Source organism: Mycteria americana, chromosome 3 (genome assembly GCF_035582795.1).
Source record: "Mycteria americana isolate JAX WOST 10 ecotype Jacksonville Zoo and Gardens chromosome 3, USCA_MyAme_1.0, whole genome shotgun sequence".
Taxonomy (NCBI): Eukaryota; Metazoa; Chordata; class Aves; order Ciconiiformes; family Ciconiidae; genus Mycteria; species Mycteria americana.
Genome location: NC_134367.1, coordinates 120,155,106 through 120,179,799, shown reverse-complemented (window position 1 = coordinate 120,179,799; position 24,694 = coordinate 120,155,106).

The following is a 24,694-nucleotide window of genomic DNA, read 5'->3' as shown; positions in this document are numbered from 1 at the left end:
CCAGCACGGAAAGCTGTAGCTGGTTTTCACTGTCCCTTGGAACTGCATTCGCTGCTACACAGACATTCGTGTTCTGCAAAAGCTTTCGTTCGTACTGAGGCAACACTGTGTATTTCTCTCTCGCAGAGCCCGGCTGACAAATTCGAAACGTCCAGCGATTGCGCCCACAGGAAAGCTGCCAGCACGGAAAGCTGTAGCTGGTTTTCACTGTCCCTTGGAACTGCATTCGCTGGTAGACAGACATTCGCGTTCTGCAAAAGCTTTCGTTCGTAAAGGGGCAACACTGTGTATATCTCTCTCGGAGAGCCCGGCTGCCAAATTCGAAACGTCCAGCGATTGCGCCCACAGGAAAGCTGCTAGCACGGAAAGCTGTAGCTGGTTTTCACTGTCCCTTGGAACTGCATTCGCTGGTAGACAGACATTCGCGTTCTGCTAAAGCTTTCTTTCGTAAAGGGGCAACAGTATATATTTCTCTCTCGGAGAGCCCAGCTGCCAAATTCGAAACGTCCAGCGATTGCGCCCACAGGAAAGCTGCCAGCACGGAAAGCTGTAGCTGGTTTTCACTGTCCCTTGGAACTGCATTCGCTGGTAGACAGACATTCGCGTTCTGCAAAAGCTTTGGTTCGTAATGGGGCAACATTGTGTATTTCTCTCTGGGAGAGCCCGTCTGCCAAATTCGAAACGTCCAGCGATTGCGCCCACAGGAAAGCTGCCAGCACGGAAAGCTGTAGCTGGTTTTCACTGTCCCTTGGAACTGCATTCGCTGGTAGACAGACATTCGCGTTCTGCAACAGCTTTCGTTCGTCAAGGGGCAACACTGTATAATTCTCTCTCGGAGAGCCCGGCTGCCAAATTCGAAACATCCAGCGATTGCGCCGACAGGAAAGCTGCCAGCACGGAAAGCTGTAGCTGGTTTTCACTGTCCCTTGGAACTGCATTCGCTGGTAGACAGACATTCGCGTTCTGCAACAGCTTTGGTTGGTAATGGGGCAACACTTTGTATTTCTCTCTCGCAGAGCCCGGCTGCCAAATTCGAAACGTCGAGCGATTGCGCCCACAGGAAAGCTGCCAGCACGGAAAGCTGTAGCTGGTTTTCACTGTCCCTTGGAACTGCATTCGCTGGTAGACAGACATTCGCGTTCTGCAAAAGCTTTCGTTCGTAAAGGGGTAACACTTTGTATTTCTCTCTCGGAGAGCCCGGCTGCCAAATTCGAAACGTCCAGCGATTGCGCCCACAGGAAAGCTGCCAGCACGGAAAGCTGTAGCTGGTTTTCACTGTCCCTTGGAACTGCATTCGCTGGTAGACAGACATTCGCGTTCTGCAAAAGCTTTGGTTCGTAATGGGGCAACATTGTGTATTTCTCTCTGGGAGATCCCGTCTGCCAAATTCGAAACGTCCAGCGATTGCGCCCACAGGAAAGCTGCCAGCACGGAAAGCTGTAGCTGGTTTTCACTGTCCCTTGGAACTGCATTCGCTGGTAGACAGACATTCGCGTTCTGCAACAGCTTTGGTTGGTAATGGGGCAACACTTTGTATTTCTCTCTCGCAGAGCCCGGCTGCCAAATTCGAAACGTCGAGCGATTGCGCCCACAGCAAAGCTGCCAGCACGGAAAGCTGTAGCTGGTTTTCACTGTCCCTTGGAACTGCATTCGCTGGTAGACAGACATTCGCGTTCTGCAACAGCTTTCGTTCGTAAAGGGGCAACACTGTATAATTCTCTCTCGGAGAGCCCGGCTGCCAAATTCGAAACATCCAGCGATTGCGCCCACAGGAAAGCTGCCAGCACGGAAAGCTGTAGCTGGTTTTCACTGTCCCTTGGAACTGCATTCGCTGGTAGACAGACATTCGCGTTCTGCAAAAGCTTTCGTTCGTAAAGGGGTAACACTTTGTATTTCTCTCTCGGAGAGCGCGGCTGCCAAATTCGAAACGTCCAGCGATTGCGCCCACAGGAAAGCTGCCAGCACGGAAAGCTGTAGCTGGTTTTCACTGTCCCTTGGAACTGCATTCGCTGGTAGACAGACATTCGCGTTCTGCTAAAGCTTTCGTTCGTAAAGGGGCAACACTGTATAATTCTCTCTCGGAGAGCCCGGCTGCCAAATTCGAAACATCCAGCGATTGCGCCCACAGGAAAGCTGCCAGCACGGAAAGCTGTAGCTGGTTTTCACTGTCCCTTGGAACTGCATTCGCTGGTAGACAGACATTCGCGTTCTGCAAAAGCTTTCGTTCGTAAAGGGGCAACACTGTATATTTCTCTCTCGCAGAGCCCGGCTGCCAAATTCGAAACGTCCAGCGATTGCGCCCACAGGAAAGCTGCCAGCACGGAAAGCTGTAGCTGGTTTTCACTGTCCCTTGGAACTGCATTCGCTGGTAGACAGACATTCGCGTTCTGCAACAGCTTTCGTTCGTAAAGGGGCAACACTGTGTATATCTCTCTCGGAGAGCCCGGCTGCCAAATTCGAAACGTCCAGCGATTGCGCCCACAGGAAAGCTGCTAGCACGGAAAGCTGTAGCTGGTTTTCACTGTCCCTTGGAACTGCATTCGCTGGTAGACAGACATTCGCGTTCTGCAAAAGCTTTGGTTCGTAATGGGGCAACATTGTGTATTTCTCTCTGGGAGAGCCCGTCTGCCAAATTCGAAACGTCCAGCGATTGCGCCCACAGGAAAGCTGCCAGCACGGAAAGCTGTAGCTGGTTTTCACTGTCCCTTGGAACTGCATTCGCTGGTAGACAGACATTCGCGTTCTGCAACAGCTTTCGTTCGTAAAGGGGCAACACTGTATAATTCTCTCTCGGAGAGCCCGGCTGCCAAATTCGAAACATCCAGCGATTGCGCCCACAGGAAAGCTGCCAGCACGGAAAGCTGTAGCTGGTTTTCACTGTCCCTTGGAACTGCATTCGCTGGTAGACAGACATTCGCGTTCTGCAAAAGCTTTCGTTCGTAAAGGGGCAACACTGTGTATATCTCTCTGGGAGAGCGCGGCTGCCAAATTCGAAACGTCCAGCGATTGCGCCCACAGGAAAGCTGCCAGCACGGAAAGCTGTAGCTGGTTTTCACTGTCCCTTGGAACTGCATTCGCTGGTAGACAGACATTCGCGTTCTCCTAAAGCTTTCGTTCGTAAAGGGGCAACACTTTGTATTTCTCTCTCGGAGAGCCCGGCTGCCAAATTCGAAACGTCCAGCGATTGCGCCCACAGGAAAGCTGCCAGCACGGAAAGCTGTAGCTGGTTTTCACTGTCCCTTGGAACTGCATTCGCTGGTAGACAGACATTCGCGTTCTGCAAAAGCTTTCGTTCGTAAAGGGGCAACACTGTATAATTCTCTCTCGGAGAGCCCGGCTGCCAAATTCGAAACATCCAGCGATTGCGCCCACAGGAAAGCTGCCAGCACGGAAAGCTGTAGCTGGTTTTCACTGTCCCTTGGAACTGCATTCGCTGGTAGACAGACATTCGCGTTCTGCAAAAGCTTTCGTTCGTAAACGGGCAACACTGTATATTTCTCTCTCGCACAGCCCGGCTGCCAAATCGAAACGTCCAGCGATTGCGCCCACAGGAAAGCTGCCAGCACGGAAAGCTGTAGCTGGTTTTCACTGTCCCTTGGAACTGCATTCGCTGGTAGACAGACATTCGCGTTCTGCAAAAGCTTTCGTTCGTAAAGGGGCAACACTGTGTATTTCTCTCTCGCAGAGCCCGGCTGCCAAATTCGAAACGTCGAGCGATTGCGCCCACAGGAAAGCTGCCAGCACGGAAAGCTGTAGCTGGTTTTCACTGTCCCTTGGAACTGCATTCGCTGGTAGACAGACATTCGCGTTCTGCTAAAGCTTTCGTTCGTAAAGGGGTAACAGTATATATTTCTCTCTCGGAGAGCCCAGCTGCCAAATTCGAAACGTCCAGCGATTGCGCCCACAGGAAAGCTGCCAGCCCGGAAAGCTGTAGCTGGTTTTCACTGTCCCTTGGAACTGCATTCGCTGGTAGACAGACATTCGCGTTCTGCTAAAGCTTTGGTTGGTAATGGGGCAACACTGTGTATTTCTCTCTCGGAGAGCCCGGCTGCCAAATTCGAAACGTCCAGCGATTGCGCCCACAGGAAAGCTGCCAGCACGGAAAGCTGTAGCTGGTTTTCACTGTCCCTTGGAACTGCATTCGCTGGTAGGCAGACATTCGCGTTCTGCAAAAGCTTTCGTTCGTAAACGGGCAACACTGTGTATTTCTCTCTCGGAGAGCCCGGCTGCCAAATTCGAAACGTCGAGCGATTGCGCCCACAGGAAAGCTGCCAGCATGGAAAGCTGTAGCTGGTTTTCACTGTCCCTTGGAACTGCATTCGCTGGTAGACAGACATTCGCGTTCTGCTAAAGCTTTGGTTGGTAATGGGGCAACACTTTGTATTTCACTCTCGCAGAGCCCGGCTGCCAAATTCGAAACGTCGAGCGATTGCGCCCACAGGAAAGCTGCCAGCACGGAAAGCTGTAGCTGGTTTTCACTGTCCCTTGGAACTGCATTCGCTGGTAGACAGACATTCGCGTTCTGCAAAAGCTTTCGTTCGTAAAGGGGCAACACTGTATAATTCTCTCTCGCAGAGCCCGGCTGCCAAATTCGAAACGTCCAGCGATTGCGCCCACAGGAAAGCTTCCAGCACGGAAAGCTGTAGCTGGTTTTCACTGTCCCTTGGAACTGCATTCGCTGGTAGACAGACATTCGCGTTCTGCAAAAGCTTTCGTTCGTAAAGGGGCAACACTGTGTATTTCTCTCTCGGAGAGCCCGGCTGCCAAATTCGAAACGTCCAGCGATTGCGCCCACAGGAAAGCTGCCAGCACGGAAAGCTGTAGCTGGTTTTCACTGTCCCTTGGAACTGCATTCGCTGGTAGACAGACATTCGCGTTCTGCAAAAGCTTTCGTTCGTAAAGGGGCAACACTGTGTATTTCTCTCTCGGAGAGCCCGGCTGCCAAATTCGAAACGTCCAGCGATTGCGCCCACAGGAAAGCTGCCAGCACGGAAAGCTGTAGCTGGTTTTCACTGTCCCTTGGAACTGCATTCGCTGGTAGACAGACATTCGCGTTCTGCAAAAGCTTTGGTTGGTAATGGGGCAACACTTTGTATTTGTCTCTCGGAGAGCCCGGCTGCCAAATTCGAAACGTCCAGAGATTGCGCCCACAGGAAAGCTGCCAGCACGGAAAGCTGTAGCTGGTTTTCACTGTCCCTTGGAACTGCATTCGCTGGTAGACAGACATTCGCGTTCTGCAAAAGCTTTCTTTCGTAAAGGGGCAACATTGTGTATTTCTCTCTGGGAGAGCCCGGCTGCCAAATTCGAAACGTCCAGCGATTGCGCCCACAGGAAAGCTGCCAGCACGGAAAGCTGTAGCTGGTTTTCACTGTCCCTTGGAACTGCATTCGCTGGTAGACAGACATTCGCGTTCTGCTAAAGCTTTCGTTCGTAAAGGGGCAACACTGTGTATTTCTCTCTCGCAGAGCCTGGATGCCAAATTCGAAACGTCCAGCGATTGCGCCCACAGGAAAGCTGCCAGCACGGAAAGCTGTAGCTGGTTTTCACTGTCCCTTGGAACTGCATTCGCTGGTAGACAGACATTCGCGTTCTGCTAAAGCTTTGGTTGGTAATGGGGCAACACTTTGTATTTCACTCTCGCAGAGCCCGGTTGCCAAATTCGAAACGTCGAGCGATTGCGCCCACAGGAAAGCTGCCAGCACGGAAAGCTGTAGCTGGTTTTCACTGTCCCTTGGAACTGCATTCGCTGGTAGACAGACATTCGCGTTCTGCAAAAGCTTTCGTTCGTAAAGGGGCAACACTGTATAATTCTCTCTCGCAGAGCCCGGCTGCCAAATTCGAAACGTCCAGCGACTGCGCCCACAGGAAATCTGCCAGCACGGAAAGCTGTAGCTGGTTTTCACTGTCCCTTGGAACTGCATTCGCTGGTAGGCGGACATTCGCGTTCTTCAACAGCTTTCGTTCGTAAAGGGGCAATACTTTGTATTTCTCTCTCGGAGAGCCCGGCTGCCAAATTCGAAACGTCCAGCGATTGCGCCCACAGGAAAGCTGCCAGCACGGAAAGCTGTAGCTGGTTTTCACTGTCCCTTGGAACTGCATTCGCTGGTAGACAGACATTCGCGTTCTGCAAAAGCTTTCGTTCGTAAAGGGGCAACACTGTGTATTTCTCTCTCGCAGAGCCCGGCTGCCAAATTCGAAACGTCGAGCGATTGCGCCCACAGGAAAGCTGCCAGCACGGAAAGCTGTAGCTGGTTTTCACTGTCCCTTGGAACTGCATTCGCTGGTAGACAGACATTCGCGTTCTGCAAAAGCTTTCGTTCGTAAAGGGGCAACACTGTGTATTTCTCTCTCGCAGAGCCCGGCTGCCAAATTCGAAACGTCGAGCGATTGCGCCCACAGGAAAGCTGCCAGCACGGAAAGCTGTAGCTGGTTTTCACTGTCCCTTGGAACTGCATTCGCTGGTAGACAGACATTCGCGTTCTGCAAAAGCTTTCGTTCGTAAAGGGGCAACACTGTGTATTTCTCTCTCGGAGAGCCCGGCTGCCAAATTCGAAACGTCGAGCGATTGTGCCCACAGGAAAGCTGCCAGCACGGAAAGCTGTAGCTGGTTTTCACTGTCCCTTGGAACTGCATTCGCTGGTAGACAGACATTCGCGTTCTGCTAAAGCTTTCGTTCGTAAAGGGGCAATACTGTGTATTTCTCTCTCGCAGAGCCTGGATGCCAAATTCGAAACGTCCAGCGATTGCGCCCACAGGAAAGCTGCCAGCCCGGAAAGCTGTAGCTGGTTTTCACTGTCCCTTGGAACTGCATTCGCTGGTAGACAGACATTCGCGTTCTGCTAAAGCTTTCGTTCGTAAAGGGGCAACACTATATATTTCTCTCTCGGAGAGCCCGGCTGCCAAATTCGAAACGTCCAGCGATTGCGCCCACAGGAAAGCTGCCAGCACGGAAAGCTGTAGCTGGTTTTCACTGTCCCTTGGAACTGCATTCGCTGGTAGACAGACATTCGCGTTCTGCTAAAGCTTTGGTTGGTAATGGGGCAACACTTTGTATTTCACTCTCGCAGAGCCCGGCTGCCAAATTCGAAACGTCCAGCGACTGCGCCCACAGGAAAGCTGCCAGCACGGAAAGCTGTAGCTGGTTTTCACTGTCCCTTGGAACTGCATTCGCTGGTAGGCGGACATTCGCGTTCTGCAAAAGCTTTCGTTTGTAAACGGGCAACACTGTATATTTCTCTCTCGCAGAGCCCGGCTGCCAAATTCGAAACGTCCAGCGATTGCGCCCACAGGAAAGCTGCCAGCACGGAAAGCTGTAGCTAGTTTTCACTGTCCCTTGGAACTGCATTCGCTGGTAGACAGACATTCGCGTTCTTCAACAGCTTTCGTTCGTAAAGGGGCAATACTTTGTATTTCTCTCTCGGAGAGCCCGGCTGCCAAATTCGAAACGTCCAGCGATTGCGCCCACAGGAAAGCTGCCAGCACGGAAAGCTGTAGCTGGTTTTCACTGTCCCTTGGAACTGCATTCGCTGGTAGACAGACATTCGCGTTCTGCAAAAGCTTTCGTTCGTAAAGGGGCAACACTGTGTATTTCTCTCTCGCAGAGCCCGGCTGCCAAATTCGAAACGTCGAGCGATTGCGCCCACAGGAAAGCTGCCAGCACGGAAAGCTGTAGCTGGTTTTCACTGTCCCTTGGAACTGCATTCGCTGGTAGACAGACATTCGCGTTCTGCAAAAGCTTTCGTTCGTAAAGGGGTAACACTGTGTATTTCTCTCTCGGAGAGCCCAGCTGCCAAATTCGAAACGTCCAGCGATTGCGCCCACAGGAAAGCTGCCAGCCCGGAAAGCTGTAGCTGGTTTTCACTGTCCCTTGGAACTGCATTCGCTGGTAGACAGACATTCGCGTTCTGCAAAAGCTTTGGTTGGTAATGGGGCAACACTTTGTATTTGTCTCTCGGAGAGCCCGGCTGCCAAATTCGAAACGTCCAGAGATTGCGCCCACAGGAAAGCTGCCAGCACGGAAAGCTGTAGCTGGTTTTCACTGTCCCTTGGAACTGCATTCGCTGGTAGACAGACATTCGCGTTCTGCTAAAGCTTTCGTTCGTAAAGGGGCAACACTGTGTATTTCTCTCTCGCAGAGCCTGGATGCCAAATTCGAAACGTCCAGCGATTGCGCCCACAGGAAAGCTGCCAGCCCGGAAAGCTGTAGCTGGTTTTCACTGTCCCTTGGAACTGCATTCGCTGGTAGACAGACATTCGCGTTCTGCTAAAGCTTTCGTTCGTAAAGGGGCAACACTATATATTTCTCTCTCGGAGAGCCCGGCTGCCAAATTCGAAACGTCCAGCGATTGCGCCCACAGGAAAGCTGCCAGCACGGAAAGCTGTAGCTGGTTTTCACTGTCCCTTGGAACTGCATTCGCTGGTAGACAGACATTCGCGTTCTGCTAAAGCTTTGGTTGGTAATGGGGCAACACTTTGTATTTCACTCTCGCAGAGCCCGGCTGCCAAATTCGAAACGTCCAGCGATTGCGCCCACAGGAAAGCTGCCAGCACGGAAAGCTGTAGCTGGTTTTCACTGTCCCTTGGAACTGCATTCGCTGGTAGGCGGACATTCGCGTTCTGCAAAAGCTTTCGTTTGTAAACGGGCAACACTGTATATTTCTCTCTCGCAGAGCCCGGCTGCCAAATTCGAAACGTCCAGCGATTGCGCCCACAGGAAAGCTGCCAGCACGGAAAGCTGTAGCTAGTTTTCACTGTCCCTTGGAACTGCATTCGCTGGTAGACAGACATTCGCGTTCTTCAACAGCTTTCGTTCGTAAAGGGGCAATACTTTGTATTTCTCTCTCGGAGAGCCCGGCTGCCAAATTCGAAACGTCCAGCGATTGCGCCCACAGGAAAGCTGCCAGCACGGAAAGCTGTAGCTGGTTTTCACTGTCCCTTGGAACTGCATTCGCTGGTAGACAGACATTCGCGTTCTGCAAAAGCTTTCGTTCGTAAAGGGGCAACACTGTGTATTTCTCTCTCGCAGAGCCCGGCTGCCAAATTCGAAACGTCGAGCGATTGCGCCCACAGGAAAGCTGCCAGCACGGAAAGCTGTAGCTGGTTTTCACTGTCCCTTGGAACTGCATTCGCTGGTAGACAGACATTCGCGTTCTGCAAAAGCTTTCGTTCGTAAAGGGGTAACACTGTGTATTTCTCTCTCGGAGAGCCCAGCTGCCAAATTCGAAACGTCCAGCGATTGCGCCCACAGGAAAGCTGCCAGCCCGGAAAGCTGTAGCTGGTTTTCACTGTCCCTTGGAACTGCATTCGCTGGTAGACAGACATTCGCGTTCTGCAAAAGCTTTGGTTGGTAATGGGGCAACATTATGTATTTCTCTCTGGGAGAGCCCGGCTGCCAAATTCGAAACGTCCAGCGATTGCGCCCACAGGAAAGCTGCCAGCACGGAAAGCTGTAGCTGGTTTTCACTGTCCCTTGGAACTGCATTCGCTGGTAGGCAGACATTCGCGTTCTGCAAAAGCTTTCGTTCGTAAACGGGCAACACTGTGTATTTCTCTCTCGGAGAGCCCGGCTGCCAAATTCGAAACGTCCAGCGATTGCGCCCACAGCAAAGCTGCCAGCACGGAAAGCTGTAGCTGGTTTTCACTGTCCCTTGGAACTGCATTCGCTGGTAGACTGACATTCGCGTTCTGCAACAGCTTTCTTTCGTAAAGGGGCAACACTGTGTATTTCTCTCTCGGAGAGCCCGGCTGCCAAATTCGAAACGTCCAGAGATTGCGCCCACAGGAAAGCTGCCAGCACGGAAAGCTGTAGCTGGTTTTCACTGTCCCTTGGAACTGCATTCGCTGGTAGACAGACATTCGCGTTCTGCAAAAGCTTTCTTTCGTAAAGGGGCAACATTGTGTATTTCTCTCTGGGAGAGCCCGGCTGCCAAATTCGAAACGTCCAGCGATTGCGCCCACAGGAAAGCTGCCAGCCCGGAAAGCTGTAGCTGGTTTTCACTGTCCCTTGGAACTGCATTCGCTGGTAGACAGACATTCGCGTTCTGCAAAAGCTTTCTTTCGTAAAGGGGCAACATTGTGTATTTCTCTCTGGGAGAGCCCGGCTGCCAAATTCGAAACGTCCAGCGATTGCGCCCACAGGAAAGCTGCCAGCCCGGAAAGCTGTAGCTGGTTTTCACTGTCCCTTGGAACTGCATTCGCTGGTAGACAGACATTCGCGTTCTGCAAAAGCTTTCGTTCGTAAAGGGGCAACACTGTGTATATCTCTCTCGGAGAGCCCAGCTGCCAAATTCGAAACGTCCAGCGATTGCGCCCACAGGAAAGCTGCCAGCACGGAAAGCTGTAGCTGGTTTTCACTGTCCCTTGGAACTGCATTCGCTGGTAGACAGACATTCGCGTTCTGCTAAAGCTTTCGTTCGTAAAGGGGCAACACTGTGTATTTCTCTCTCGCAGAGCCTGGATGCCAAATTCGAAACGTCCAGCGATTGCGCCCACAGGAAAGCTGCCAGCCCGGAAAGCTGTAGCTGGTTTTCACTGTCCCTTGGAACTGCATTCGCTGGTAGACAGACATTCGCGTTCTGCAAAAGCTTTCGTTCGTAAAGGGGCAACACTGTATAATTCTCTCTCGCAGAGCCCGGCTGCCAAATTCGAAACGTCCAGCGACTGCGCCCACAGGAAAGCTGCCAGCACGGAAAGCTGTAGCTGGTTTTCACTGTCCCTTGGAACTGCATTCGCTGGTAGGCGGACATTCGCGTTCTGCAAAAGCTTTCGTTTGTAAACGGGCAACACTGTATATTTCTCTCTCGCAGAGCCCGGCTGCCAAATTCGAAACGTCCAGCGATTGCGCCCACAGGAAAGCTGCCAGCACGGAAAGCTGTAGCTGGTTTTCACTGTCCCTTGGAACTGCATTCGCTGGTAGACAGACATTCGCGTTCTGCAACAGCTTTCGTTCGTAAAGGGGCAACACTGTGTATTTCTCTCTCGGAGAGCCCGGCTGCCAAATTCGAAACGTCCAGCGATTGCGCCCACAGGAAAGCTCCCAGCACGGAAAGCTGTAGCTGGTTTTCACTGTCCCTTGGAACTGCATTCGCTGGTAGACAGACATTCGCGTTCTGCAAAAGCTTTCTTTCGTAAAGGGGCAACATTGTGTATTTCTCTCTGGGAGAGCCCGGCTGCCAAATTCGAAACGTCCAGCGATTGCGCCCACAGGAAAGCTGCCAGCCCGGAAAGCTGTAGCTGGTTTTCACTGTCCCTTGGAACTGCATTCGCTGGTAGACAGACATTCGCGTTCTGCAAAAGCTTTCGTTCGTAAAGGGGCAACACTGTGTATATCTCTCTCGGAGAGCCCAGCTGCCAAATTCGAAACGTCCAGCGATTGCGCCCACAGGAAAGCTGCCAGCACGGAAAGCTGTAGCTGGTTTTCACTGTCCCTTGGAACTGCATTCGCTGGTAGACAGACATTCGCGTTCTGCTAAAGCTTTCGTTCGTAAAGGGGCAACACTGTGTATTTCTCTCCCGCAGAGCCTGGATGCCAAATTCGAAACGTCCAGCGATTGCGCCCACAGGAAAGCTGCCAGCCCGGAAAGCTGTAGCTGGTTTTCACTGTCCCTTGGAACTGCATTCGCTGGTAGACAGACATTCGCGTTCTGCTAAAGCTTTCGTTCGTAAAGGGGCAACACTATATATTTCTCTCTCGGAGAGCCCGGCTGCCAAATTCGAAACGTCCAGCGATTGCACCCACAGGAAAGCTGCCAGCACGGAAAGCTGTAGCTGGTTTTCACTGTCCCTTGGAACTGCATTCGCTGGTAGGCGGACATTCGCGTTCTGCAAAAGCTTTCGTTTGTAAACGGGCAACACTGTATATTTCTCTCTCGCAGAGCCCGGCTGCCAAATTCGAAACGTCCAGCGATTGCGCCCACAGGAAAGCTGCCAGCACGGAAAGCTGTAGCTGGTTTTCACTGTCCCTTGGAACTGCATTCGCTGGTAGACAGACATTCGCGTTCTTCAACAGCTTTCGTTCGTAAAGGGGCAACACTTTGTATTTCTCTCTCGGAGAGCCCGGCTGCCAAATTCGAAACGTCGAGCGATTGCGCCCACAGGAAAGCTGCCAGCACGGAAAGCTGTAGCTGGTTTTCACTGTCCCTTGGAACTGCATTCGCTGGTAGACAGACATTCGCGTTCTGCAAAAGCTTTGGTTGGTAATGGGGCAACACTTTGTATTCCTCTCTCGGAGAGCCCGGCTGCCAAATTCGAAACGTCCAGAGATTGCGCCCACAGGAAAGCTGCCAGCACGGAAAGCTGTAGCTGGTTTTCACTGTCCCTTGGAACTGCATTCGCTGGTAGACAGACATTCGCGTTCTGCTAAAGCTTTCGTTCATAAAGGGGCAACACTGTATAATTCTCTCTCGGAGAGCCCGGCTGCCAAATTCGAAACGTCCAGCGATTGCGCCCACAGGAAAGCTGCCAGCACGGAAAGCTGTAGCTGGTTTTCACTGTCCCTTGGAACTGCATTCGCTGGTAGGCAGACATTCGCGTTCTGCAAAAGCTTTCGTTCGTAACCGGGCAACACTGTATATTTCTCTCTCGCAGAGCCCGGCTGCCAAATTCGAAACGTCCAGCGATTGCGCCCACAGGAAAGCTGCCAGCACGGAAAGCTGTAGCTGGTTTTCACTGTCCCTTGGAACTGCATTCACTGGTAGACTGACATTCGCGTTCTGCAACAGCTTTCTTTCGTAAAGGGGCAACACTGTATAATTCTCTCTCGGAGAGCCCGGCTGCCAAATTCGAAACGTCCAGCGATTGCGCCCACAGGAAAGCTCCCAGCACGGAAAGCTGTAGCTGGTTTTCACTGTCCCTTGGAACTGCATTCGCTGGTAGACAGACATTCGCGTTCTGCAAAAGCTTTCTTTCGTAAAGGGGCAACATTGTGTATTTCTCTCTGGGAGAGCCCGGCTGCCAAATTCGAAACGTCCAGCGATTGCGCCCACAGGAAAGCTGCCAGCCCGGAAAGCTGTAGCTGGTTTTCACTGTCCCTTGGAACTGCATTCGCTGGTAGACAGACATTCGCGTTCTGCAAAAGCTTTCGTTCGTAAAGGGGCAACACTGTGTATATCTCTCTCGGAGAGCCCAGCTGCCAAATTCGAAACGTCCAGCGATTGCGCCCACAGGAAAGCTGCCAGCACGGAAAGCTGTAGCTGGTTTTCACTGTCCCTTGGAACTGCATTCGCTGGTAGACAGACATTCGCGTTCTGCTAAAGCTTTCGTTCGTAAAGGGGCAACACTGTGTATTTCTCTCCCGCAGAGCCTGGATGCCAAATTCGAAACGTCCAGCGATTGCGCCCACAGGAAAGCTGCCAGCCCGGAAAGCTGTAGCTGGTTTTCACTGTCCCTTGGAACTGCATTCGCTGGTAGACAGACATTCGCGTTCTGCTAAAGCTTTCGTTTGTAAAGGGGCAACACTATATATTTCTCTCTCGGAGAGCCCGGCTGCCAAATTCGAAACGTCCAGCGATTGCACCCACAGGAAAGCTGCCAGCACGGAAAGCTGTAGCTGGTTTTCACTGTCCCTTGGAACTGCATTCGCTGGTAGACAGACATTCGCGTTCTGCTAAAGCTTTGGTTGGTAATGAGGCAACACTTTGTATTTCACTCTCGCAGAGCCCGGCTGCCAAATTCGAAACGTCCAGCGACTGCGCCCACAGGAAAGCTGCCAGCACGGAAAGCTGTAGCTGGTTTTCACTGTCCCTTGGAACTGCATTCGCTGGTAGGCGGACATTCGCGTTCTGCAACAGCTTTCTTTCGTAAAGGGGCAACACTGTATAATTCTCTCTCGGAGAGCCCGGCTGCCAAATTCGAAACGTCCAGCGATTGCGCCCACAGGAAAGCTGCCAGCACGGAAAGCTGTAGCTGGTTTTCACTGTCCCTTGGAACTGCATTCGCTGGTAGACAGACATTCGCGTTCTTCAACAGCTTTCGTTCGTAAAGGGGCAACACTTTGTATTTCTCTCTCGGAGAGCCCGGCTGCCAAATTCGAAACGTCGAGCGATTGCGCCCACAGGAAAGCTGCCAGCACGGAAAGCTGTAGCTGGTTTTCACTGTCCCTTGGAACTGCATTCGCTGGTAGACAGACATTCGCGTTCTGCAAAAGCTTTGGTTGGTAATGGGGCAACACTTTGTATTCCTCTCTCGGAGAGCCCGGCTGCCAAATTCGAAACGTCCAGAGATTGCGCCCACAGGAAAGCTGCCAGCACGGAAAGCTGTAGCTGGTTTTCACTGTCCCTTGGAACTGCATTCGCTGGTAGACAGACATTCGCGTTCTGCTAAAGCTTTCGTTCATAAAGGGGCAACACTGTATAATTCTCTCTCGGAGAGCCCGGCTGCCAAATTCGAAACGTCCAGCGATTGCGCCCACAGGAAAGCTGCCAGCACGGAAAGCTGTAGCTGGTTTTCACTGTCCCTTGGAACTGCATTCGCTGGTAGGCAGACATTCGCGTTCTGCAAAAGCTTTCGTTCGTAACCGGGCAACACTGTATATTTCTCTCTCGCAGAGCCCGGCTGCCAAATTCGAAACGTCCAGCGATTGCGCCCACAGGAAAGCTGCCAGCACGGAAAGCTGTAGCTGGTTTTCACTGTCCCTTGGAACTGCATTCGCTGGTAGACAGACATTCGCGTTCTGCAAAAGCTTTGCTTGGTAATGGGGCAACACTTTGTATTTCTCTCTCGGAGATCCCGGCTGCCAAATTCGAAACGTCCAGAGATTGCTCCCACAGGAAAGCTGCCAGCCCGGAAAGCTGTAGCTGGTTTTCACTGTCCCTTGGAACTGCATTCGCTGGTAGACAGACATTCGCGTTCTGCAAAAGCTTTCGTTCGTAAAGGGGCAACACTGTGTATATCTCTCTCGGAGAGCCCAGCTGCCAAATTCGAAACGTCCAGCGATTGCGCCCACAGGAAAGCTGCCAGCACGGAAAGCTGTAGCTGGTTTTCACTGTCCCTTGGAACTGCATTCGCTGGTAGACAGACATTCGCGTTCTGCTAAAGCTTTCGTTCGTAAAGGGGCAACACTGTGTATTTCTCTCTCGGAGAGCCCGGCTGCCAAATTCGAAACGTCCAGCGATTGCGCCCACAGGAAAGCTGCCAGCACGGAAAGCTGTAGCTGGTTTTCACTGTCCCTTGGAACTGCATTCGCTGGTAGACAGACATTCGCGTTCTGCAAAAGCTTTCGTTCGTAATGGGGCAACACTGTGTATTTCTCTCTCGGAGAGCCCGGCTGCCAAATTCGAAACGTCCAGCGATTGCGCCCACAGGAAAGCTGCCAGCACGGAAAGCTGTAGCTGGTTTTCACTGTCCCTTGGAACTGCATTCGCTGGTAGACAGACATTCGCGTTCTGCAAAAGCTTTGTTTCGTAATGGGGCAACACTGTGTATTTCTCTCTGGGAGAGCGCGGCTGCCAAATTCGAAACGTCCAGCGATTGCGCCCACAGGAAAGCTCCCAGCACGGAAAGCTGTAGCTGGTTTTCACTGTCCCTTGGAACTGCATTCGCTGGTAGACAGACATTCGCGTTCTGCAAAAGCTTTCGTTCGTAATGGGGCAACACTGTGTATTTCTCTCTCGCAGAGCCCGGCTGACAAATTCGAAACGTCCAGCGATTGCGCCCACAGGAAAGCTGCCAGCACGGAAAGCTGTAGCTGGTTTTCACTGTCCCTTGGAACTGCATTCGCTGGTAGACAGACATTCGCGTTCTGCAAAAGCTTTCGTTCGTAATGGGGCAACAATGTGTAATTCTCTCTCGGAGAGCCCGGCTGCCAAATTCGAAACGTCCAGCGATTGCGCCCACAGGAAAGCTCCCAGCACGGAAAGCTGTAGCTGGTTTTCACTGTCCCTTGGAACTGCATTCGCTGGTAGACAGACATTCGCGTTCTGCAACAGCTTTCGTTCGTAATGGGGCAACACTGTGTAATTCTCTCTCGGAGAGCCCGGCTGCCAAATTCGAAACGTCCAGCGATTGCGCCCACAGGAAAGCTCCCAGCACGGAAAGCTGTAGCTGGTTTTCACTGTCCCTTGGAACTGCATTCGCTGGTAGACAGACATTCGCGTTCTGCAAAAGCTTTGTTTGGTAAAGGGGCAACACTGTGTATTTCTCTCTCGGAGAGCGCGGCTGCCAAATTCGAAACGTCCAGCGATTGCGCCCACAGGAAAGCTCCCAGCACGGAAAGCTGTAGCTGGTTTTCACTGTCCCTTGGAACTGCATTCGCTGCTACACAGACATTCGCGTTCTGCAAAAGCTTTGGTTGGAAAAGGGGCAACACTGTGTATTTCTCTGTCGGAGAGCCCGGCTGCCAAATTCGAAACGTCCAGCGATTGCGCCCACAGGAAAGCTGCCAGCACGGAAAGCTGTAGCTGGTTTTCACTGTCCCTTGGAACTGCATTCGCTGGTAGACAGACATTCGCGTTCTGCAAAAGCTTTGTTTCGTAATGGGGCAACACTGTGTATTTCTCTCTCGGAGAGCCCGGCTGCCAAATTCGAAACGTCCAGCGATTGCGCCCACAGGAAAGCTCCCAGCACGGAAAGCTGTAGCTGGTTTTCACTGTCCCTTGGAACTGCATTCGCTGGTAGACAGACATTCGCGTTCTGCAACAGCTTTCGTTCGTAAAGGGGCAACACTGTGTATTTCTCTCTGGGAGAGCCCGGCTGCCAAATTCGAAACGTCCAGCGATTGCGCCCACAGGAAAGCTCCCAGCACGGAAAGCTGTAGCTGGTTTTCACTGTCCCTTGGAACTGCATTCGCTGGTAGACAGACATTCGCGTTCTGCAAAAGCTTTGGTTCGTAATGGGGCAACACTGTGTATTTCTCTCTCGGAGAGTCCGGATGCCAAATTCGAAACGTCCAGCGATTGCGCCCACAGGAAAGCTCCCAGCACGGAAAGCTGTAGCGGGTTTTCACTGTCCCTTGGAACTGCATTCGCTGCTACACAGACATTCGCGTTCTGCAAAAGCTTTGTTTGGTAAAGGGGCAACACTGTGTATTTCTCTCTCGGAGAGCGCGGCTGCCAAATTCGAAACGTCCAGCGACTGAGCCCACAGGAAAGCTCCCAGCACGGAAAGCTGTAGCTGGTTTTCACTGTCCCTTGGAACTGCATTCGATGCTACACAGACATTCGTGTTCTGCAAAAGCTTTCGTTCGTAATGAGGCAACACTGTGTATTTCTCTCTCGGAGAGCCCGGCTGCCAAATTCGAAACATCCAGCGATTGCGCCCACAGGAAAGCTGCCAGCACGGAAAGCTGTAGCTGGTTTTCACTGTCCCTTGGAACTGCATTCGCTGGTAGACAGACATTCGCGTTCTGCAAAAGCTTTGTTTCGTAATGGGGCAACACTGTGTATTTCTCTCTGGGAGAGCGCGGCTGCCAAATTCGAAACGTCCAGCGATTGCGCCCACAGGAAAGCTCCCAGCACGGAAAGCTGTAGCTGGTTTTCACTGTCCCTTGGAACTGCATTCGCTGCTACACAGACATTCGTGTTCTGCAAAAGCTTTCGTTCGTAATGAGGCAACACTGTGTATTTCTCTCTCGCAGAGCCCGGCTGACAAATTCGAAACGTCCAGCGATTGCGCCCACAGGAAAGCTCCCAGCACGGAAAGCTGTAGCTGGTTTTCACTGTCCCTTGGAACTGCATTCGCTGGTAGACAGACATTCGCGTTCTGCAAAAGCTTTGTTTCGTAATGGGGCAACACTGTGTATTTCTCTCTCGGAGAGCCCGGCTGCCAAATTCGAAACGTCCAGCGATTGCGCCCACAGGAAAGCTCCCAGCACGGAAAGCTGTAGCTGGTTTTCACTGTCCCTTGGAACTGCATTCGCTGGTAGACAGACAGTCGCGTTCTGCAACAGGTTTCGTTCGTAAAGGGGCAACACTGTGTATTTCTCTCTGGGAGAGCCCGGCTGCCAAATTCGAAACGTCCAGCGATTGCGCCCACAGGAAAGCTCCCAGCACGGAAAGCTGTAGCTGGTTTTCACTGTCCCTTGGAACTGCATTCGCTGGTAGACAGACATTCGCGTTCTGCAAAAGCTTTCGTTCGTAATGGGGCAACACTGTGTAATTCTCTCTCGGAGAGCCCGGCTGCCAAATTCGAAACGTCCAGCGATTGCGCCCACAGGAAAGCTCCCAGCACGGAAAGCTGTAGCTGGTTTTCACTGTCCCTTGGAACTGCATTCGCTGGTAGACAGACATTCGCGTTCTGCAACAGGTTTCGTTCGTAAAGGGGCAACACTGTGTATTTCTCTCTCGGAGAGCCCGGCTGCCAAATTCGAAACGTCCAGCGATTGCGCCCACAGGAAAGCTGCCAGCACGGAAAGCTGTAGCTGGTTTTCACTGTCCCTTGGAACTGCATTCGCTGGTAGACAGACATTCGCGTTCTGCAAAAGCTTTGTTTGGTAAAGGGGCAACACTGTGTATTTCTCTCTCGCAGAGCGCGGCTGCCAAATTCGAAACGTCCAGCGATTGCGCCCACAGGAAAGCTCCCAGCACGGAAAGCTGTAGCTGGTTTTCACTGTCCCTTGGAACTGCATTCGCTGCTACACAGACATTCGCGTTCTGCAAAAGCTTTGGTTGGTAAAGGGGCAACACTGTGTATTTCTCTGTCGGAGAGCCCGGCTGCCAAATTCGAAACGTCCAACGATTGCGCCCACATGAAAGCTGCCAGCACGGAAAGCTGTAGCTGGTTTTCACTGTCCCTTGGAACTGCATTCGCTGCTACACAGACATTCGAGTTCTGCAACAGGTTTCGTTCGTAATGAGGCAACACTGTGTATTTCTCTCTCGGAGAGCCCGGCTGCCAAATTCGAAACGTCCAGCGATTGCGCCCACAGGAAAGCTGCCAGCACGGAAAGCTGTAGCTGGTTTTCACTGTCCCTTGGAACTGCATTCGCTGGTAGACAGACATTCGCGTTCTGCAACAGGTTTCGTTCGTAAAGGGGCAACACTGTGTATTTCTCTCTCGGAGAGTCCGGATGCCAAATTCGAAACGTCCAGCGATTGCGCCCACAGGAAAGCTCCCAGCACGGAAAGCTGTAGCTGGTTTTCACTGTCCCTTGGAACTGCATTCGCTGGTAGACAGACATTCGCGTTCTGCAAAAGCTTTGGTTCGTAATGGGGCAACACTGTGTATTTCTCTCTCGCAGAGCCCGGCTGCCAAATTCGAAACGTCCAGCGATTGCGCCCACAGGAAAGCTCCCAGCACGGAAAGCTGTAGCGGGTTTTCACTGTCCCTTGGAACTGCATTCGCTGCTACACAGACATTCGCGTTCTGCAAAAGCTTTGTTTGGTAAAGGGGCAACACTGTGTATTTCTCTCTCGGAGAGCGCGGCTGCCAAATTCGAAACGTCCAGCGACTGAGCCCACAGGAAAGCTCCCAGCACGGAAAGCTGTAGCTGGTTTTCACTGTCCCTTGGAACTGCATTCGATGCTACACAGACATTCGTGTTCTGCAAAAGCTTTCGTTCGTAATGAGGCAACACTGTGTATTTCTCTCTCGGAGAGCCCGGCTGCCAAATTCGAAACATCCAGCGATTGCGCCCACAGGAAAGCTGCCAGCACGGAAAGCTGTAGCTGGTTTTCACTGTCCCTTGGAACTGCATTCGCTGGTAGACAGACATTCGCGTTCTGCAAAAGCTTTGTTTCGTAATGGGGCAACACTGTGTATTTCTCTCTGGGAGAGCGCGGCTGCCAAATTCGAAACGTCCAGCGATTGCGCCCACAGGAAAGCTCCCAGCACGGAAAGCTATAGCTGGTTTTCACTGTCCCTTGGAACTGCATTCGCTGCTACACAGACATTCGTGTTCTGCAAAAGCTTTCGTTCGTAATGAGGCAACACTGTGTATTTCTCTCTCGCAGAGCCCGGCTGACAAATTCGAAACGTCCAGCGATTGCGCCCACAGGAAAGCTGCCAGCACGGAAAGCTGTAGCTGGTTTTCACTGTCCCTTGGAACTGCATTCGCTGGTAGACAGACATTCGCGTTCTGCAAAAGCTTTGTTTCGTAATGGGGCAACACTGTGTATTTCTCTCTCGGAGAGCCCGGCTGCCAAATTCGAAACGTCCAGCGATTGCGCCCACAGGAAAGCTGCCAGCACGGAAAGCTGTAGCTGGTTTTCACTGTCCCTTGGAACTGCATTCGCTGGTAGACAGACAGTCGCGTTCTGCAACAGGTTTCGTTCGTAAAGGGGCAACACTGTGTATTTCTCTCTGGGAGAGCCCGGCTGCCAAATTCGAAACGTCCAGCGATTGCGCCCACAGGAAAGCTGCCAGCACGGAAAGCTGTAGCTGGTTTTCACTGTCCCTTGGAACTGCATTCGCTGGTAGACAGACATTCGCGTTCTGCAAAAGCTTTCGTTCGTAATGGGGCAACACTGTGTAATTCTCTCTCGGAGAGCCCGGCTGCCAAATTCGAAACGTCCAGCGATTGCGCCCACAGGAAAGCTCCCAGCACGGAAAGCTGTAGCTGGTTTTCACTGTCCCTTGGAACTGCATTCGCTGGTAGACAGACATTCGCGTTCTGCAACAGGTTTCGTTCGTAAAGGGGCAACACTGTGTATTTCTCTCTCGGAGAGCCCGGCTGCCAAATTCGAAACGTCCAGCGATTGCGCCCACAGGAAAGCTGCCAGCACGGAAAGCTGTAGCTGGTTTTCACTGTCCCTTGGAACTGCATTCGCTGGTAGACAGACATTCGCGTTCTGCAAAAGCTTTGTTTGGTAAAGGGGCAACACTGTGTATTTCTCTCTCGGAGAGCGCGGCTGCCAAATTCGAAACGTCCAGCGATTGCGCCCACAGGAAAGCTCCCAGCACGGAAAGCTGTAGCTGGTTTTCACTGTCCCTTGGAACTGCATTCGCTGCTACACAGACATTCGCGTTCTGCAAAGGTTTGGTTGGAAAAGGGGCAACACTGTGTATTTCTCTGTCGGAGAGCCCGGCTGCCAAATTCGAAACGTCCAACGATTGCGCCCACATGAAAGCTGCCAGCACGGAAAGCTGTAGCTGGTTTTCACTGTCCCTTGGAACTGCATTCGCTGCTACACAGACATTCGAGTTCTGCAACAGGTTTCGTTCGTAATGAGGCAACACTGTGTATTTCTCTCTCGGAGAGCCCGGCTGCCAAATTCGAAACGTCCAGCGATTGCGCCCACAGGAAAGCTGCCAGCACGGAAAGCTGTAGCTGGTTTTCACTGTCCCTTGGAACTGCATTCGCTGGTAGACAGACATTCGCGTTCTGCAAAAGCTTTGTTTCGTAATGGGGCAACACTGTGTATTTCTCTCTCGGAGAGCCCGGCTGCCAAATTCGAAACGTCCAGCGATTGCGCCCACAGGAAAGCTCCCAGCACGGAAAGCTGTAGCTGGTTTTCACTGTCCCTTGGAACTGCATTCGCTGGTAGACAGACATTCGCGTTCTGCAACAGCTTTCGTTCGTAAAGGGGCAACACTGTGTATTTCTCTCTGGGAGAGCCCGGCTGCCAAATTCGAAACGTCCAGCGATTGCGCCCACAGGAAAGCTCCCAGCACGGAAAGCTGTAGCTGGTTTTCACTGTCCCTTGGAACTGCATTCGCTGGTAGACAGACATTCGCGTTCTGCAACAGGTTTCGTTCGTAAAGGGGCAACACTGTGTATTTCTCTCTGGGAGAGCCCGGCTGCCAAATTCGAAACGTCCAGCGATTGCGCCCACAGGAAAGCTGCCAGCACGGAAAGCTGTAGCTGGTTTTCACTGTCCCTTGGAACTGCATTCGCTGGTAGACAGACATTCGCGTTCTGCAAAAGCTTTGGTTCGTAATGGGGCAACACTGTGTATTTCTCTCTCGCAGAGCCCGGCTGCCAAATTCGAAACGTCCAGCGATTGCGCCCACAGGAAAGCTCCCAGCACGGAAAGCTGTAGCTGGTTTTCACTGTCCCTTGGAACTGCATTCGCTGCTACACAGACATTCGCGTTCTGCAAAAGCTTTGTTTGGTAAAGGGGCAACACTGTGTATTTCTCTCTCGGAGAGCGCGGCTGCCAAATTCGAAACGTCCAGCGACTGAGCCCACAGGAAAGCTCCCAGCACGGAAAGCTGTAGCTGGTTTTCACTGTCCCTTGGAACTGCATTCGATGCTACACAGACATTCGTGTTCTGCAAAAGCTTTCGTTCGTAATGAGGCAACACTGTGTATTTCTCTCTCGGAGAGCCCGGCTGCCAAATTCGAAACATCCAGCGATTGCGCCCACAGGAAAGCTGCCAGCACGGAAAGCTGTAGCTGGTTTTCACTGTCCCTTGGAACTGCATTCGCTGGTAGACAGACATTCGCGTTCTGCAAAAGCTTTGTTTCGTAATGGGGCAACACTGTGTATTTCTCTCTGGGAGAGCGCGGCTGCCAAATTCGAAACGTCCAGCGATTGCGCCCACAGGAAAGCTCCCAGCACGGAAAGCTGTAGCTGGTTTTCACTGTCCCTTGGAACTGCATTCGCTGCTACACAGACATTCGCGTTCTGCAAAAGCTTTGGTTGGTAAAGGGGCAACACTGTGGATTTCTCTATCGGAGAGCCCGGCTGCCAAATTCGAAACGTCCAGCGATTGCGCCCACAGGAAAGCTCCCAGCACGGAAAGCTGTATCTGGTTTTCACTGTCCCTTGGAACTGCATTCGCTGCTACACAGAGATTCGCGTTCTGCAAAAGCTTTCGTTCCTAAAGGGGCAACACTGTGTATTTCTCTCTGGGAGAGCCCGGCTGCCAAATTCGAAATGTCCAGCGATTGCGCCCACAGGAAAGCTCCCAGCACGGAAAGCTGTAGCTGGTTTTCACTGTCCCTTGGAACTGCATTCGCTGCTACACAGAGATTCGCGTTCTGCAACAGCTTTCGTTCGTAAAGGGGCAACACTGTGTATTTCTCTCTCGGAGAGCCCGGCTGCCAAATTCGAAACGTCCAGCGATTGCGCCCACAGGAAAGCTCCCAGCACGGAAAGCTGTAGCTGGTTTTCACTGTCCCTTGGAACTGCATTCGCTGGTAGACAGACATTCGCGTTCTGCAACAGGTTTCGTTCGTAAAGGGGCAACACTGTGTATTTCTCTCTCGGAGAGCCCGGCTGCCAAATTCGAAACGTCCAGCGATTGCGCCCACAGGAAAGCTGCCAGCACGGAAAGCTGTAGCTGGTTTTCACTGTCCCTTGGAACTGCATTCGCTGGTAGACAGACATTCGCGTTCTGCAAAAGCTTTGGTTCGTAATGGGGCAACACTGTGTATTTCTCTCTCGCAGAGCCCGGCTGCCAAATTCGAAACGTCCAGCGATTGCGCCCACAGGAAAGCTCCCAGCACGGAAAGCTGTAGCTGGTTTTCACTGTCCCTTGGAACTGCATTCGCTGCTACACAGACATTCGCGTTCTGCAAAAGCTTTGTTTGGTAAAGGGGCAAAACTGTGTATTTCTCTCTCGGAGAGCCCGGCTGCCAAATTCGAAACGTCCAGCGATTGAGCCCACAGGAAAGCTCCCAGCACGGAAAGCTGTAGCTGGTTTTCACTGTCCCTTGGAACTGCATTCGATGCTACACAGACATTCGTGTTCTGCAAAAGCTTTCGTTCGTAATGAGGCAACACTGTGTATTTATCTCTCGGAGAGGCCGGCTGCCAAATTCGAAACATCCAGCGATTGCGCCCACAGGAAAGCTGCCAGCACGGAAAGCTGTAGCTGGTTTTCACTGTCCCTTGGAACTGCATTCGCTGCTACACAGACATTCGCGTTCTGCAAAAGCTTTGTTTCGTAATGGGGCAACACTGTGTATTTCTCTCTGGGAGAGCGCGGCTGCCAAATTCGAAACGTCCAGCGATTGCGCCCACAGGAAAGCTCCCAGCACGGAAAGCTGTAGCTGGTTTTCACTGTCCCTTGGAACTGCATTCGCTGGTAGACTGACATTCGCGTTCTGCAAAAGCTTTCGTTCGTAATGGGGCAACACTGTGTATTTCTCTCTCGCAGAGCCCGGCTGACAAATTCGAAACGTCCAGCGATTGCGCCCACAGGAAAGCTGCCAGCACGGAAAGCTGTAGCTGGTTTTCACTGTCCCTTGGAACTGCATTCGCTGGTAGACAGACATTCGCGTTCTGCAACAGGTTTCGTTCGTAAAGGGGCAACACTGTGTATTTCTCTCTCGGAGAGCCCGGCTGCCAAATTCGAAACGTCCAGCGATTGCGCCCACAGGAAAGCTGCCAGCACGGAAAGCTGTAGCTGGTTTTCACTGTCCCTTGGAACTGCATTCGCTGGTAGACAGACATTCGCGTTCTGCAAAAGCTTTGTTTGGTAAAGGGGCAACACTGTGTATTTCTCTCTCGGAGAGCGCGGCTGCCAAATTCGAAACGTCCAGCGATTGCGCCCACAGGAAAGCTCCCAGCACGGAAAGCTGTAGCTGGTTTTCACTGTCCCTTGGAACTGCATTCGCTGCTACACAGACATTCGCGTTCTGCAAAAGCTTTGGTTGGAAAAGGGGCAACACTGTGTATTTCTCTGTCGGAGAGCCCGGCTGCCAAATTCGAAACGTCCAACGATTGCGCCCACAGGAAAGCTGCCAGCACGGAAAGCTGTAGCTGGTTTTCACTGTCCCTTGGAACTGCATTCGCTGCTACACAGACATTCGAGTTCTGCAACAGGTTTCGTTCGTAATGAGGCAACATTGTGTATTTCTCTCTCGGAGAGCCCG